This window comes from Cetorhinus maximus, chromosome 4 (genome assembly GCF_964194155.1).
Source record: "Cetorhinus maximus chromosome 4, sCetMax3.hap1.1, whole genome shotgun sequence".
Lineage (NCBI taxonomy): Eukaryota > Metazoa > Chordata > Chondrichthyes > Lamniformes > Cetorhinidae > Cetorhinus > Cetorhinus maximus.
The window spans coordinates 82,117,563-82,133,408 of record NC_135882.1 but is presented as its reverse complement, the minus strand read 5'-3'; the positions used below and the strand labels follow the sequence as shown (position 1 = coordinate 82,133,408).

The 15,846-nt window shown below is 45.6% G+C and overlaps 1 protein-coding gene across 3 annotated transcripts in view; it reads left to right on the top strand.

Moving 5' to 3' along the window:
* The window catches only part of dnajc5b (DnaJ (Hsp40) homolog, subfamily C, member 5 beta), a 185,571-nt gene that overhangs the window by 88,582 nt on the left and 81,143 nt on the right, over positions 1-15,846 (top strand). Inside the window, exon 3 of one of the 3 annotated variants that reach the window (XM_078540416.1) lies at positions 11,256-11,325. The exons of the other annotated variants lie outside the window; for them this stretch is intronic. The gene's annotated coding sequence lies outside the window, so the exon portion shown is untranslated. The remainder of the gene's footprint in view (positions 1-11,255; positions 11,326-15,846) is intronic. 3 annotated transcript variants of the gene reach the window in all.

Here is a 15,846-nt window from a genome sequence, read left to right as displayed (position 1 = left end):
GTCAAATCCGCTCTGGAATTGGTGATTCACCCTGACCAGACCTGCACTGTGCCAGGCAGGAAGATCTCTGACAGCCTCGCGCTGCTCAGGGATACAATTGCCTATGTACAGGACAGGGGTGTGGATACCTGCCTCATCAGCTTGGATCAGGAGAAGGCCTTTGACAGAATATCGCACACCTACATGGTGGATGTGCTCTCCAAAATGGGGTTTGGGGAGGGAATTCGAAATTGGATCCAACTGCTCTACACTAACATCAGTAGCGCAGTCTCAATCAATGGGTGGGAAACAGATAGCTTTCCGATTAAATCTGGAGTCAGGCAGGGCTGTCCTCTCTGGCCTGCTCTTTTCGTGTGTTGCATAGAACCCTTTGCCGAGTCCATCAGGAAGGATCCGGGCATAAAAGGAGTGACGATCCCAGGCAGTGGAGGCACTCAGGTAAAAGCCTCCCTGTACATGGACGATGTCGCCGTCTTCTGCTCGGATCCGCTGTCGGTGCACAGACTGATCCACATCTGCGACCAGTTCGAACTGGCCTCGGGAGCCAAGGTAAATCGTGGGAAGAGCGAGGCCATGTTCTTTGGGAACTGGGCTGACCGATCCTTTGTCCCCTTCACTGTCAGGGCTGACGGCCTGAAGGTGCTGGGGATATGGTTCGGAGGGACCAGGGCATGCGTTAGAAACTGGAAGGAGCGAGTGTCTATGGTGAAAAGGAAACTGGGCATGTGGGAGCGACGCTCCCTCTCCATTGCGGGTAAGAACCTGGTCATCAGGTGTGAGGCACTCTCGCTGTTGCTGTACGTGGCGCAGGTCTGGCCCATTCCAGACTCCTGCGCGATGGCGATCACTCGAGCCATCTTCCGCTTTATCTGGAGGTCGAAAATGGATCGTGTCCGCAGGGACGCGATGTATAAGCCTCTAGATAAAGGGGGAAAAAACGTGCCCAACATCGCCCTCATACTGATGGCCACCTTTGTGTGTGGCTGCATCAAGCGGTACGTAGACCCTCAGTACGCAAACACCAAGTGTCACTACGTGCTGAGGTTCTACCTGTCCCCGGTGTTGTGAAGGATGGGTCTGGCCACGCTGCCGCGGAACGCTCCAAGTAGTTGGACCGTGCCGTACCACCTGTCCCTGGTGGAAAAATTTATGCAGAAAAACACCTTTGACCACAAGTCCATCAGGCAGTGGTCAGCACGTAACGTCCTAGAGGCCCTGAGGGAAAAGGAGAGGGTGGACCCTGTGGGATGGTTCCCCAAGCAGACTGTCAAAGTCATTTGGCAGAATGCCTCATCGCCAGAACTTTCCAACAAGCACCAAGACGTGGCTTGGCTGGTGGTGAGAAAGGCCCTCCCCGTCAGATCCTTCCTACACGCCAGGAGTCTCACCCCCTCTGCACGTTGCCCTCGAGGTGGCTGTGGTGGGGAAGAGACCGTTGTTCACCTCCTGGTGGATTGTGCCTTTGCAAAGAAAGTCTGGAGAGAGATGCAGTGGTTGCTGTCGAGGTTCATCCCGAGCAGTTCTGTGACACAGGACTCTGTGCTCTACGGGCTGTTCCCAGGGACACACACCGAGACAAACATCAACTGCAGCTGGAGGATCATCAACTCGGTGAAAGACGCGCTTTGGTCTGCCCGAAACTTGTTGGTCTTCCAGCACAAAGAGTTGTCCCCGACCGATTGTTGCGGACTGGCACAATCCAAAGTCCAGGACTACGTGCTGAGGGACGCACTAAAGCTTGGGGCAGCTGCCGCAAAGGCGCAATGGGGAAGGGTCGCTGTCTAAGACCTTTCTGCCACAGCGCACCGAGAGACTGGGAACTGTTTAGAGCCCCTCGGGCTGTACAGCTCAAAATGAAAGGCTGTAAATGATTGTAATATTGTTTGTACTGATGCACCTGGTGATACATTTTGTAAAAGTTTAACCTGGATTGTACCCTTGTAATGGTGTTTTTGAAATGGTTTGGAATGTGATTGAAGATATTTTATGAATAAAGTATATTTTTGCAAAAAAAAAAGCTGAAGAGGAAGTGAGCAGCAGAAGTGCAGTCTCTTTAACTTGAAGACAGTGCAGCAGGAGGATGCAGAACCTCAGGAAGACAGAGAAGGTGAGTGGCCGAGCACTTTCACATGCCAAGCCCCATACTCTGACTTTCCCAGCATTCTCTTGCACAGCACTCCTCAGGACAACACATCTTGAAGCTCCACTCATTCCTCTCTCTCCATGTACCTCACATCTCCAACTAGCAGCCAAAACTCACAGTCACTCTCTTCCTGTTGCTCTCTCACACTCATGCTTTACCATAACCCTTCAGAAATGTGATCCTTCCCTCCCCTCTACATTTCATGCTACAAACACTCACTGCTCTTCTTGCAGGACAGAGGACCTTGGCAAGAGGCAGAAACTTAGGGCGGGGGTGGGGGTGATTGGTGAGTGGCCTTCCAGTGACAGGCACCTTTTCTGCCACGGGCAATGCATTCCCACCTGCTCCAAAGGGAAGGAGGTTTTATTTCAGGAGGCCGCAAATGTCAGCAGTGATCTGCTGTGAGAGCCCAACCTCCTGAAGCACTGGTGCTCAGTCATGCCGGACAGTTTTCTAGTGGATATTGGGATCCAGAAGCTGGAACTATGTGCAGGTCCCAATCAGTTTGAGTTGTATCCGCCTGTACAATTTTCCTGGAGGCAGCTAATTGACAGGCCACCTCTGGGAGCTCTGTCCAATTAGGGATGATGGCTGGCAGGGCCAATAGGAGCGTCTGAAGCTGTGGGCAGCCAACAGCCAGACTAGTAGATGTGAGCACTGCGAATATAGGCAGGAGACTGCAAAGGTGCCTCAAGGTGGAAGTGTCCTTTGTTGACCTCTAAAATTGTTAAAGGTGTGGTCAGGGTTGCCAGGCCATCATTGTGGAGGCAATATTTAAAAGAGATGTCAATGGTCTCCCGCTGGCAGGCTCTGCACACGGTGGAGGGCCATTTTGATGGTGGGAAAATCACATCTCCATCTAAAAATTGCCTTGTTGGAGCTTGTTGCCGAGCTTTTACTCTGCCCATGCTGAGATGCAGGAATGTGCCAGGGAGCTACCCTTAATTGGCTTCTTCCTTTTCTCCTGGCCTCTGCCCTGCTGCCTCCAACCCCTTCTCCACAGGGCCAGGTAAATTAAGCTCATTGAGGGGGGCTGATCCTCTGCTGTAGAGCCTGTGTTTGGGGTCTAGGCTCCGTTCAGCTGAACCTCAGAGTCCATCCCCTCTGCACTGTGGAGGAGCAAGTGACTGAGGAGAAGGCACCTCATGCTGCTGGTGGTGTTCTTCCTGCTGCTGCTGTTGTTGCTTCTTCTCTTGTCCCTCTTCAGAGGCCCAAGGTGTATCTGCATAAACTGCTTCCATGCCGTGGTGAAGGCTGGCAACAAGGAAATGCAGTTGAAAGCAAATGAAGTGCTGGACAGGTGAAGTGTCTTCCAAGAAGCTGGCAATCACCTGTTAAGCATCGATAACACTCTGAGAGAAGAAGTGCTATGAGTCGCTGCCTCTCACCTGGCCATGGCTGGAGCTCCTTTTTTTATTTGTATGGTTGCGAAAGCCATGTCAAGGTTAACAATCCGTTCAACGGCTTCATCCGATGGTTGTGATGCCACCAATGGATCACTCAGGGTAGAAGTTCAGTGTGTGTGATGGTCTGACAATTAGCTTTTGAGTTATTTCTCATGTTCCACTTGTGATGCAAGTAGCCACACCTTCCCCGGCCCGTCCTCAAGTGGTCGAGAGTTTCTCAGATTTTCCAGGGAAGTTTGAAAACTGGGACTTCCTTACTTGGATCAGTTACCAGGTTACGATTTGTGATGTTTGCAGTCAACCAGGAGGTGTGCCATTGAGAGGGGAGGTGGTCATTAGTTTATAGGGTGTGGAGTGTGTTTGAATAGGAACTACAGAATTTGGGGGAGATGGTAGCATTGTGGTAATGTCATTGGATTAGTAATTCAAAGGCCCAAACTAATGCTCTGGGGGCACCGGTTCAAATCCCACCATGGCAGTTGGTGGAATTGAAAGCTAGTCTCAGTAATGGTGACCATGACACTATAATTGGTTGTCATAAAACCCAGTTGGCTCACTAATATCCTTTAGGGAAGGAAACCTGCCATCCTTATCTGGTCTAGCCCACATGTGACTCCAATGTGGTTGGCTTTTCAAAGGTAATTAGGGATGGGCAACAAATGCTGGCCTTGCCAATGATGCCCACATCCCATGAAAAAATAAACAAGTGCATTGGGTGTTTTTTTTTGAAGCTCTTATATCCATGGAAGTGCTTCTTTATCTGTTAGCCGGTGGTGTTCTTTAAGCAAGATGTTATGCTGTTATGGCCCGGCTGATGGTAAATGCTGAGCTGCTGAGAAACTTGAAACAGCTGCCAAAACAGTTTTTGCAGTTTGTATAATATGAGGAGCGGTTCTGAACTCAGGAAATGATGTACCTGATTACTTGTGATGATTTTATAGTAAAGTAAACATTTATTAAAAAAAAGAAAAAAACACAAATATAATTAAACACACAAATGTCTTCACACAGTAAACAACACTTTAAAACAGTTCCACAAATCTTAATTTAACTACCTTCAGAGCTAACCTTCCCCTTTTCTGTTCAGCAACTATCCTCATAGATTTTAGAATCTATAGAAGTCCAGTAATTTTTACCACACTGTGCTTTTCCCTTGGGGTGTCCTCTGAGGCTGACAGCAACCGCTTCTTTCAGTCTGGCCTTGCTCACAATGTCTTCTTGGAGTTTCTGCCCAGCTACCCTGCTGTCTTCTAGGAGATCTAAGCAACTACCCCCATCTGGGCATCAGTATTTCCTTAAATACATTCCTTCCTTTTGATCTCCCTATTGTCTCAACCAGTGTCTTTAGAAATGCTTTCTTCCCAAACTTGATTAGACTATTCTTTCCTTTAGTTCTTAGACTTGTAAAAACAAACTTACCCTACTTACTTACACCTTTTACAACCTGCATATATCCATCCCTCTTTGAATTACAACAACTCAATTCAAAAACACTCCTGTTATTGCTTTATGTAAAACTCTGATTGAAGTTCCTCTTGGTTCATTAACATATCAAAACAACTTCTTACTGTTGATTTTAGACTCTTGTCGTCACTATAGCTCTTAATCCAATTATAGCCTGACTTCCAGTACATAAGAAAATATGCCAGGGTTATTAACAGCAGAAAAATATTACAATTTCTTGTTTCCTTGACACTGCAGACACCAGATGCTTCAATGTGTGCTAGCACAGGAAGCTATCTGAGCTGTGTTAGCATCAATGTTGTAGAAGTAGTCCTCATGACTTCCTGGTAGTGGATATCTACCATGTTTGTGTGGCAGCTCCTGAGCAGTTTGAGCAGTACTCTGCTGTTGGCTGGACTAGGGCATGTGAAGCTTTGCATAGTCTGTTGGCTCTGCTGCCCCAAGGTGGTAAGCACCAGTTTCTGTATGAGATTTACTCTCATCTTGACCTTGGCTCTGGTGTTCCAGTAGTGTTGCTGGCAAGTCAATATATGGTCAAGTATGATGCCAAAGGTATTTTGGGATTAGGTGGTGGGTGAATAGTGGGCCACAGAACTGGAAAGGAAGTTCTGCCCTGGCTTTTGAGTTGTTCAGGTGGAAAGCTGAAATAACAGTCTTGGCAGTGATTGGTCAAAGTCTCCATTTTCTGAAGTAGACTTCCAGAGAACATAGATCTTCAGTGAATGTTGTCTCAATATCCTGAAGTTCTTCAGCCTGGAAGTCCAGGGCCAAGTCATCAGCATACGTGCAGAACCATAACTTTGTGAGAGGGAGGTCACTGGTATATATGTTGAAGAGAGCTGGTTTGAGGACTGATCCCTGTGGGAGCCCATTGTTAGTTATGTGTGGGCAGCTAATTTGACCTCCAAGGCGCACGCGGAACTGTTGGTTGCTGAACATGGAGTTGATTAGCTTTAGGGTTTTCACACAGCAAATGATTCTGGAGAGTTTCAACAGCATGCCTGTGCATTAAACTGCCTCATAGGCACAGGAGAAATCAACAAAGGTGATTCTTGACTTCAGGCCTTTCTGGAAACCCGCCTCAATATGTGAGGTCAGTTTCAGGACCTTTTTGGAGCAGTTGCGACCTGGGTGGGAACCTGCCTGTTGTGGGTGAGCCCCACTGCCTCTAGGGTCAGACTCAGTCTGTTTAGCAGGAGTGGGTATTGAGAGCAGGGTGATAGGGCAGTAGCTGTGTGGGTCATCCGTTCCAGGTTTGGCAATGGCCGCTACCTTGGATTGATGCCAGTTGTTTGCAATCGTGCCTGTGCTGTGGATGTTGGTAAACAGCTTTGCTAGCCACTTCCTTCCCTGTGATCCGATGTTCTTCAGGAATTCTGGATAAATCCCATCGACTCCTGCTGCTTTGCCTGACTTGGTTGCTGCCAGGGCACTGTCCACTTCCTTTTGATTGTAAGGACATGAGAAGTCTGTCTGCTCTGAGAGTCTGGATCAGGACTGTTTTTACCATTCACTTTCCTTCCCTGCTGACTGGTGTATTTGAGTTTATTAGGAGCTGTGAAGTGACGGCATCAGAAAAAATTTTCAATGTAACAGGAAACAGGTGCCCCTGGTTGTTAAAGGCATAATTGAAGGTTAAAACAGTACTTAGTGATTTATTTGAATATTATAATTACTTACTCAGCAGCTGTATGGCAGTGGGGTGGGGGTGTTCCCTCACTTGCCTGCAAACCAGCCCAGGTGAAACCCGGACTGGGTGGGATGATGTTGGGATCCTGACCTGACTTCGCTTTTAGGAGATTTCAAAATCCCAAACCTCTCTCCCCTTGCCTGTGAAAATTCCCCCATGAGTTCCGAAACTCATGAATTTGTTGCTTCTGCCTGTACAATTGCTGCAGCAATTATACTGACAGCAATTTCCAGGTCATCATGCCATCTCGATATCGGCAGTGCTTTTTGGAAAATTTCAGACGATTTTTAAAGCTTCCGTAAAACAACCAAATTAAACACTGGCTTTGCACAGTGTTTATTACCCCTAGGGAGCCAGAATTAAATTCAGCCCAGGCATGGGTGACAAAACAGATCTCTCTGTATAAGATATATGTGAAAATAAATGATGACAAGCTCGCTCGAATCCCCAGTGGACATGGGTCTGAAGAATAAAACTTATGCTAAATTGAAATTCTTAGCTGAAGGCCTTCACTGAAAGTGTGAAACATAAAATGTCACAGCAGGCAGAAGAATGATTGAAGCTGCACACACATGCAGTATGACCTGGAAGCAGTTAAGTTCTAATCAGCAACCCCTCACTTTTCAAACTAATTGAGAGACCATGTACTATGCTTGCAACTATTGAAATTCTGAAATGCAATTCCTTTTATAACTGAACATTCGAGCTAGGTGTGATTTTCCTACTTTCGAATACTAGAAATAAATAGAGATCGGCGTTTTGTAGTCTGAACTCTGAACAGCTGTGTCTGTAGGGCAGCATTTTGTAGGAGTTGCTATCCTTTGTACTGCAGTGAAAATGATACTTCTACCAAGATTGTTTACAACAATAACTTGCATTTATATCATACCTCTAACTTAACATGCAAGAAGTTTCACAAATGCATAATAAGAAATAGATGGTTGCTGAGCCAAAGAGGACCGCCCAAAAGCTTGGTCAGAGGTGGGTTTTAAAAAATGACAGAGGAAGGTGGAGGGGTCAGTGGACTTAAGGCAATGAATTGCAGGATGTGGGATCGAAGGCACTGCCTGCAATGGAGGGTTGAAGGGAGGGAGGATTTCACAAAGTTCAATTTACTTTTGATGATAGTCTCCACTAGAATATGGCACATGCAAGAAAAATCTATTGCACATGCATTCCAATAGTCTTTGTAAGACATGGATTTGTGTCATAGTTCAATAAACTTACAAACTTCAAATTCCTGATCTTGACAGGATCATGATGTAGAAACAACAAGCAGAGCTCAAGTTTCTCCATATGAAGGGAAGAAAAATTAGTGATTAGAACCATGCTTATATTTCCTAGAATGTTCCTTCCTCAAAAGGAGGCTAATCTAATGAAGGAATATATGCAAAGACAACACTGGGAATGGGCAGCAAAGATCAGAAGAATTGAATCTTTATCCATTAGTTCTCCTCTGACTTCTGAAACTTATGAAGTCAGTAACAGGAAAATAGAAGGAAATTGGTCTTACAGAATTGTTACGGTGCCGAAGAAGGCCCTTTGGCCCATCGTGTCTGCATTGACTCTCCTAATGAGCAGCTAACCTAGTGCCATTCCCCCACCTTCTCCCATAATCCCACACATTCTTCCTTTTTAGATAACAGTCTAATTCCCTTTTGAATGCTTTGATTGAACCTGCCTCCACCACATTCTCAGGCAGTGCATTCCAGACATTAACTGTCTTTTCCTCATATCACTTTTATTTCTTTTACTAATTAGTTTAAATCTGTGCCCTCTCGTTCTGGATCCTTTCATGAGTGGGAACAGTTTCTCCCTATCTACTCTATCAAATCTCCTCTCAGCCTTCTTTTCTCCAGGGAAAACTGCCCTAACTTCTCCAATCTATCTTTATAACAAAGTTCCTCAGCCCTGGAACCATTCTCGTGAATCTTTTCTGCACTCTCTCCAATGCCTTTATATCCTTCCTAAAGTGTGGGACCCAGAACTGGACACAATACTCTAGCTGAGGCAGAACTGGTGACTTATGCAGGTTTTTTTAAAGGGATTGCTTGCTTGAACTTTTTTATATTTCAACTGTTAGAAAATATTGTTGATTTATTTAAAATAACACTCATTTTGTTACGTCTTATGGGTGTACAACATACAACTATCAACAACCAATATTTTAACATTACATGCCATGTTCAATAGTATGCTGAAGAGCTTTTGAATTACTTTCAGGAATTTTATTTCAACGCCTCGCTTATCTTCAACAAGCAAAAGGCATCAGCCTAGACATTCCTTTAGACTGTTTTCAGTGCGGTCCGGACATCCAGACTCAGGAAAAGATTGGTTTTCAGAAAGATGGAGGCCTGAGGAGCACAGAAGAGTGGCCTTCAGGCCTCACTGAAATATTCAAGGGCAGCTGTCAGCACCCATTGCACCACGACAGTCAGCTCGCCTGACAGAAACTTTGAACTTTAGACCTCCTGGTTGTTGGCAGCCCCTGTCAGGTAAATCCCAAGTCTGGGGGTTGGGCAGCATCCAGCAGAGAGCTAATCACAGGTGGCAGTGAGCTGTGGAAGTATTCCTGCACCTCCAGGGCCCATGGAATTAAAAGTAAACGCTCACTTATCTTTTCAGTGGCGCCCACGAGCTAAGCCGCAGCCAAAAGCATGAGCAGAGCAGGTTCAAGGCTCAACCCTGCAGGGGCAGCTCAATTTCTCATAGATCTTTACACAGGCATTCGGCCCATGTTAGCATATGGAAGGTACCCAGCTTGATAAAATGCAAGTTAAGGAGCTATGACCAAAGTCATTACTTTCAAGGGGACTGAAAAAATTAAATTCCCCTGTACTCCAGGATTTTTATTTGAGCTTTATGATCATATTCTGAATTTCAGTTTGTTTTTCTTGGTAAATTGAAACCAATAACCTCATGTAAGGTATTCAAAAACAAACCCCCATTGCTGTGAGAAGGTACAGGCTGTGGACTTGCCACTGTACACCCTCCCCCCAACCTCCACCAGAAAATGGCAGGGTAGAAGAAAGGAAGATGGTCATCAGTGAAGTAGAGCACCACCCGCTCTGAAAGCAGAGGCCCAAGCTGCAAGGAAGGAGACAACGACATTGGCCAATACAATCTATCAGTCTTCTGGACACAATGTAGTGCGAAAGAGTTTCAATGACCTTTCAACCCTGGCGGGAACAGCGAGGGCTCTGACGACTGCACAAGTTGATAACATGTCCAAAGGCAGATCAAGGGTCGCTCCATGATTCAATGATACCTCCCCGGAGCTGCTCCACCAGGCTGTAAGGGCACAGAGGGGAGTCCTGTTTCCTCAGTGTTTAGAAGCCCGAATTCCCCCTGTCAGCACTGTCTAACTGACCACCTCGCCTGCCTTCCAGCCATTAATTGGTTAACCCTGAGAATATAGCACTGGCACCCCCCTATGCTGCTGGGCCACCTGCTTTTGGTTGTGACATCCCAGCCGTTAACTCTCTCTCTCTCTCTCTCTCTCCACCGATGCTACCAAACATGCTGAGTATTTCCAGCATTTTCTGTTTTTATTGTCTGAGCACTTCTCTCCTAGCCATTGCCCAATCCCATGAGTTCACATAGTGGTTTTCCTGGCATGACTCTGGTGGGGAATCTCTGAAGAGCTCTGTGTATTGGAGCTATTGACCCTTACCGATAATATGGCACATAACTTCTACTGAATGAAGGTCTTTTGTTTTGCAAATTAGGAACAATATTTATGCTAGCCTGGTAGATAATTTCTCTGAGCATTGGAGAGTGATGTATGCAAAGAGGACTAAATTTATCTCAAGGCACCTGCACGAAGTTTTCCCTAAATCATGGAGTGACCCTTGATCTACCTTTGGCCATATCATTAATTTGTGCAGCTGTTAGGACATCCTCGCAGTCCCCTTTTCAAAAACAAAACATTATTTATGAACTGGAATGCATAGAATAGCAATTTTTAAAAGGCAGCCATTAGTACATGCAGCAACACTGGAGGGAATAGCGAGGGCCCTAACGGCTGCACAAAGTGATGACATGTCCAAAGGCAGATCAAGGATCACTCTGTGATTCAATGATACCTCTCCAGAGGTGCTCCACCAGGCTGTAAGGGCACAGAGGAGAGTCCTGTTCCCTCAGGATGGCAGGAGGAAATCAGAAATGATACAGGATGGAGAGAGAAGAGGAGTTCAGCAACCGTCTTTGTCCTTTGTACCTGGCTGCAGTGCCAAAAGAGGATCAATGACCTGATGCATTTGGCAGAGTACAGTACATAACATTAAGCTTGCAGCCTTAAATGTGACGAAAGTGAATATGAGATTTTAGAAGGGTGCCTATCCATTTAGTGGAGATGCCCAGGCATCAGCATTGGTTGGCAGTCTCTTTTGATGGATCCAGTAAGGTAAAAGTGATGCCTGCACAGCCAATGCTGATCGGTGTTTGCAGGAGGCATGCTGTGTCACCATGATGGACAATTAGGCTGCTACCAAGATAAGCATTGTGCGTGCCTTTAATGGGTGAGTAACAATGGGAATTTATGTACTTGCAGGAGAAAAGAGTTCACTGTGCAAGGAAAAGATCAAGAATCGAATGCATTCTCAGTATTAATGGGGAAGATTGTAAGTACTGACCTTGTTACATACAATGAAAGTAGCAATGATGGAGGCACCCACAAACAGTTAAAATGTTAATGCAGCACAGAAATCTTCAGTTTCCCAAACAGAAAAAAGCTGAGCGATATACGCTAATTCAAATTCATTTTAAATAACTGACTTCAGCTTTTTGGCTAAGGGCGTCCCAAATGATGAATCATCCCCTGGCATCAAATTTGCCATTTTGACTATTTGTTAGCATAAGTCAGGCTTTTTAAACCTGATGAGTGGCCAAATTGGACCCAAAACAGATGGGGTAAGATCACAGTCCCCTTTTCCTGCCTTGCTTAACATGGTAAAAATCCCAAGTCTAAGTTAAACCTAGGTACATCCAGACCAAAAAATAAACTTGTTTAAAAACTGGAATGTGTAAAACAGCAATCGTAGTAAACTATTAATAACCTGGATTGACTGGGTAAAGTAGAAACAAGAATTGGACATGTGTTGACCTTGATTTTGAAGTATTCCAGATTTAAAATCACAGCTGGGGTCATTGGTCAGAATCTGAGCTCCAAATCCCCTTCCCAATTCCTGCAAGGGCCAGATGAGCAATTGTATGGGTTTAGACAGCCCCGATTTTCCTTTGTAATTATTTCCACTTCGCTAAATAAAGGCTGATTCTGCTCCTAGTCGGATATTGAGGCATGGGATCATTGCTGCCATTACTCCCATTGCTGATGGTCCCTACACTTAGTTCCCAATTTCCCAGACCAAGTTCTCAAGTACCATGTTTATGGCAGGAACCTTCCTCCTTCCCTCAGCGTTAATCTGCACTGAGTTTGTCTCCCTAGGAAAAAACCATATGAAACAAAATAAAAACTGAAGTAATTTTATAGAAAACAAATGCTTCTAGCCATAAGCATTGCCTGTCAGGAGTGTACAGCAGAATGCCAGCACACAGTTCCTAGTTCTGATTTTCAGTCAAGGTTGTTCGCCCAGCCGCAATGGCATGAAACTCCTGTGGGACCTGCAGGGTTTAAATTTCCCGTTCTGAACAAAGGTACTTGGCCTGACATGTTGGGTCAGATTGTCATGCAGTGTTCCTGACTCTGCAGACCTTTAAAAATGGTGGGCAGGATCCAGATGTGGAAACCCCACCCCCATTTCCAAGGGATACAATTTTTGCTGGCTGTTGCAAAGGCCTTAACCTACAGTGAAGTCACAAATTTGTGGAGTAGATATAAATACACTTGAAGAGCAGATAACACCTGTATAATTGCCATGGTCTGATTTTTTAAAAATCCCCAGGCATTTAAACTTTAAAAAGTGGCTGCTGCTGTCAGTGTGCATTAAAGAAAACCTTTGGCTGGACTGCTTTGATTGATGGGACATCTGCAGCAGGTTGGAAAAAACAGTAGCATCTGGTTGTGAAATTTCAATAGAGTTCTTTGCTGATATTGCCCCAAGGGCTGTTATTAGGTCATTATGAATGCTTGGCTGAGTTCCAAGAGCTACAATTATCCCAGTAGGGTGTTCTGAGTCTAAGTTTGATTGACAGTTTACAGAGGCTTGTAACAGATTAGCTGTCTTTGATGTGGGGTCTGAATAGAAGTTTGTTTTTATAAGAGATTAATCCTCTGAGGCGATTTGAAAGCTTTGAATGGATTTTATGAATGAACTATCAAGTTATTGGAGGTCAATCATCTCAGTTCCAGGGCATCACTGCAGGAGTTCCTCAGGATACTGTCCTACAATCTTCAGCTGCTTCACCAATGACCTTCGTTCCATCATAAGGTCAAAAGTGGGGATGCTCACTGACGATTACACAATGTTCTGTGCCATTCGCGACTCCTCAGATACTGAAGCAATCCATGTCCAAATGCAGCAAGACCAGGACAATATCCAGGCTTGGGCTGACAAGTGGCAAATAACATTCAGCAACACAAATGCCAGGCAATGACCATCTCCAACAAGAGAGAATCCAACCATCGCCCCTTGACATTCAATAGCATTACCATCACTGAATTCCCCACTATCAACATCCTGGGGGTTACCATTGACCAAAAACTGAACTGGACTAGCCATATAAATACAGTGGCTACAACAACAGGTCAGACACTAGGAATCCTATGATGAGTAACTCACCTCCTGACTCCCCAAAGCCTGTCCACCATCTACAAGGCACAAGTCAGGAGTGTGTTGGAATACTCCCCACTTGCCTGGTTGTGTGCAGCTCCAACAACTCTCAAGAAGCTCTGTTTCTCTCTCCACAGATGTTGCCAGACCTGCTGAGCATTTCGAGCATTTTCTGTTTTTATTTTAAATTTCTCACCCCCAGCCCGCCGGGTGACATCATGTGCCTGCCAGGTTCAACTGGTGTGTGGGCATCTTGGAAAACAGTAGAGTGAGGTACTGAGGGGCAGTAGGGTGGGAATGGAGTGGGGGATGTAATCAGCAGAGTGGAGAGATGTAGTGGTGTGTGGAAGGAGGGTGGGATTAGCAGGGGAGGGGAAATAGCAGGAGGAATGGGGATAGGGAGGGGGAGATAGGGGGTATTCGTGAGGGGAGGGTAGAGTGGGCAGGAGGGGGAAAATTGGTGGGGAGTGATGGGGTATGGGGGCTGTGTGGGGAGGGCAGGGAGGGTGGGAGTGGGGGCAGAGTAAAGGCGGGAAGGGAGGTGGAGAGGTTGTTGGGAGAAGGGGAGAAAGTAGTCGGGGAGGAGGAGGTGACTGGGGCTTGGCTATTAATGCTTGAGTGGTGAGTGAATCCTTAGAGTGGATAAATAGCGATTCCCCTGACAGATGGAAGGGTATTCTCAGGGCTTAGGGCTTAGATTAAGGGATGCTTCATTATAAATGGCTCCATAAATGGACTTTTCACAGAAATACATAAATACAGCACATGCAGATATTATTCAACACCAGGTGGTGATGCTCTCTCCCATAGCACTACACCCCATACCCTTTTATATTCCCCATTTTAAACATTTGTCCCATTCTCTTTAAAAGAAGGCCTAGTTTGCCTCATTGAGCCTGAGCTCAGGGTGTTGTTTAGAAAAGTTGGTGCTCAGAGCAATTTAGGATGATGTGCCCTGTGAGAAATGTCCCAAACATCAAGCCCCTCCCCTTTGTGGAATCTGGTGGCTTGGTTCCGATGGGTTTTGATGTGTGAAGATCAAATGCAGATCGACTGAGGATCCCAGTTCAGAGTTGTTACCTTCACACAGAATTCAAGTTCAAACTAGAGTCTCAGTTGATAGGAAGAGAAATGGGGCTTGTTGAAAGGGACCTTGACTAGGGAATCTGATTTTGCGCAGTGCAGAGTGATTCTGACTGTAGATTCAAGGTGAGTATCGGGGGTTATGGGATTGTGACCAGTTACACATGGGATATTTGAGCATTTCACTTATTGTTACTGGTTACATGTAGATTATCAGTGAGATATTATACTACTGTTGGCTACAAAGGAAACCTGAGTGTTACCACTGTTAGTATTTGTTTTTGGTGCAGTTTCAGTGGGTTACAGTAATTATTGGTGGAATCAAGTTTCTCTGTTTTCCTGGCCTCATCTTCACCTGTTCATGGGTTGTCTTCTTGGAACTTCTCACATAATAGCTGCTGGTGCAAGGCCATGAGCAAAGATCATCTACAGGGTCATGCACAGGGTCCCAAACTGTATTAGGTAAATGCAATAACATTTGCAGATGCCCTGTGATCAGATGTCACATGATCACACCTCCAGAGTTTTGGCAATTTTACTTTTAATGCATGACAAATTGGAGGCTGCCCATGAATTCTTGACACATGTAGATAGATAGTTCTATCGAGTACAATAATGCAGCAACAAGCCAAGGCTCCTTTGACAACACCTTCCAAACCCTCTACTACCTAGCAGACCAAAGGTAGCAGACACATGGATGCACCACCACCTGCAAGTTTTTCCTCAAGTCGCTCACCATCCTGACTTGGAATGATATTGCCATTCCTTCATTGTCGCTGGGTCAAAATTTGGGAACTCTCTCCCATACAATACAGATGGACTGTAGCTAGGGTGGCCAAGAATACTGGACTCCAGGCCAGCAGTGCTACGGCGCAGGAGGAATGATATCATTACACGTGGAGTTTACGTCATCACACAGGGGGATCCATTGCAATTCAAGATGGAAAATGTGCAATGGGAAGTGGAAAAAGCCAAATTGCAAGTAAGTGAGAGTGGGAAAAAGAAATATGAAAATCAACTTCTGTTTCCTGTGTCCCAGTCATTTGAGGCTGTTGCAAACGGGGAAAAGAATGAGCACAGAAGCCTACCAGTGCTTCACTGAGCTAAATCACAAATACTGGACATAAAGGCATCCGGCACTGGACAGTGACCAAACCAGCTAAAAGCTGAACTGTCTGGTATAAAATCTGGTGGCTCACTGCCACCTTCACAAGGATAATTAGGGATGGGCAATAAATGTTGGTCTTGCACTCACACCCCTAGAATGAATAAATTTAAAAAATGACCCTTGTGTGCACACTGAGTAGCTATTCAAGGGCAGTGGAAATA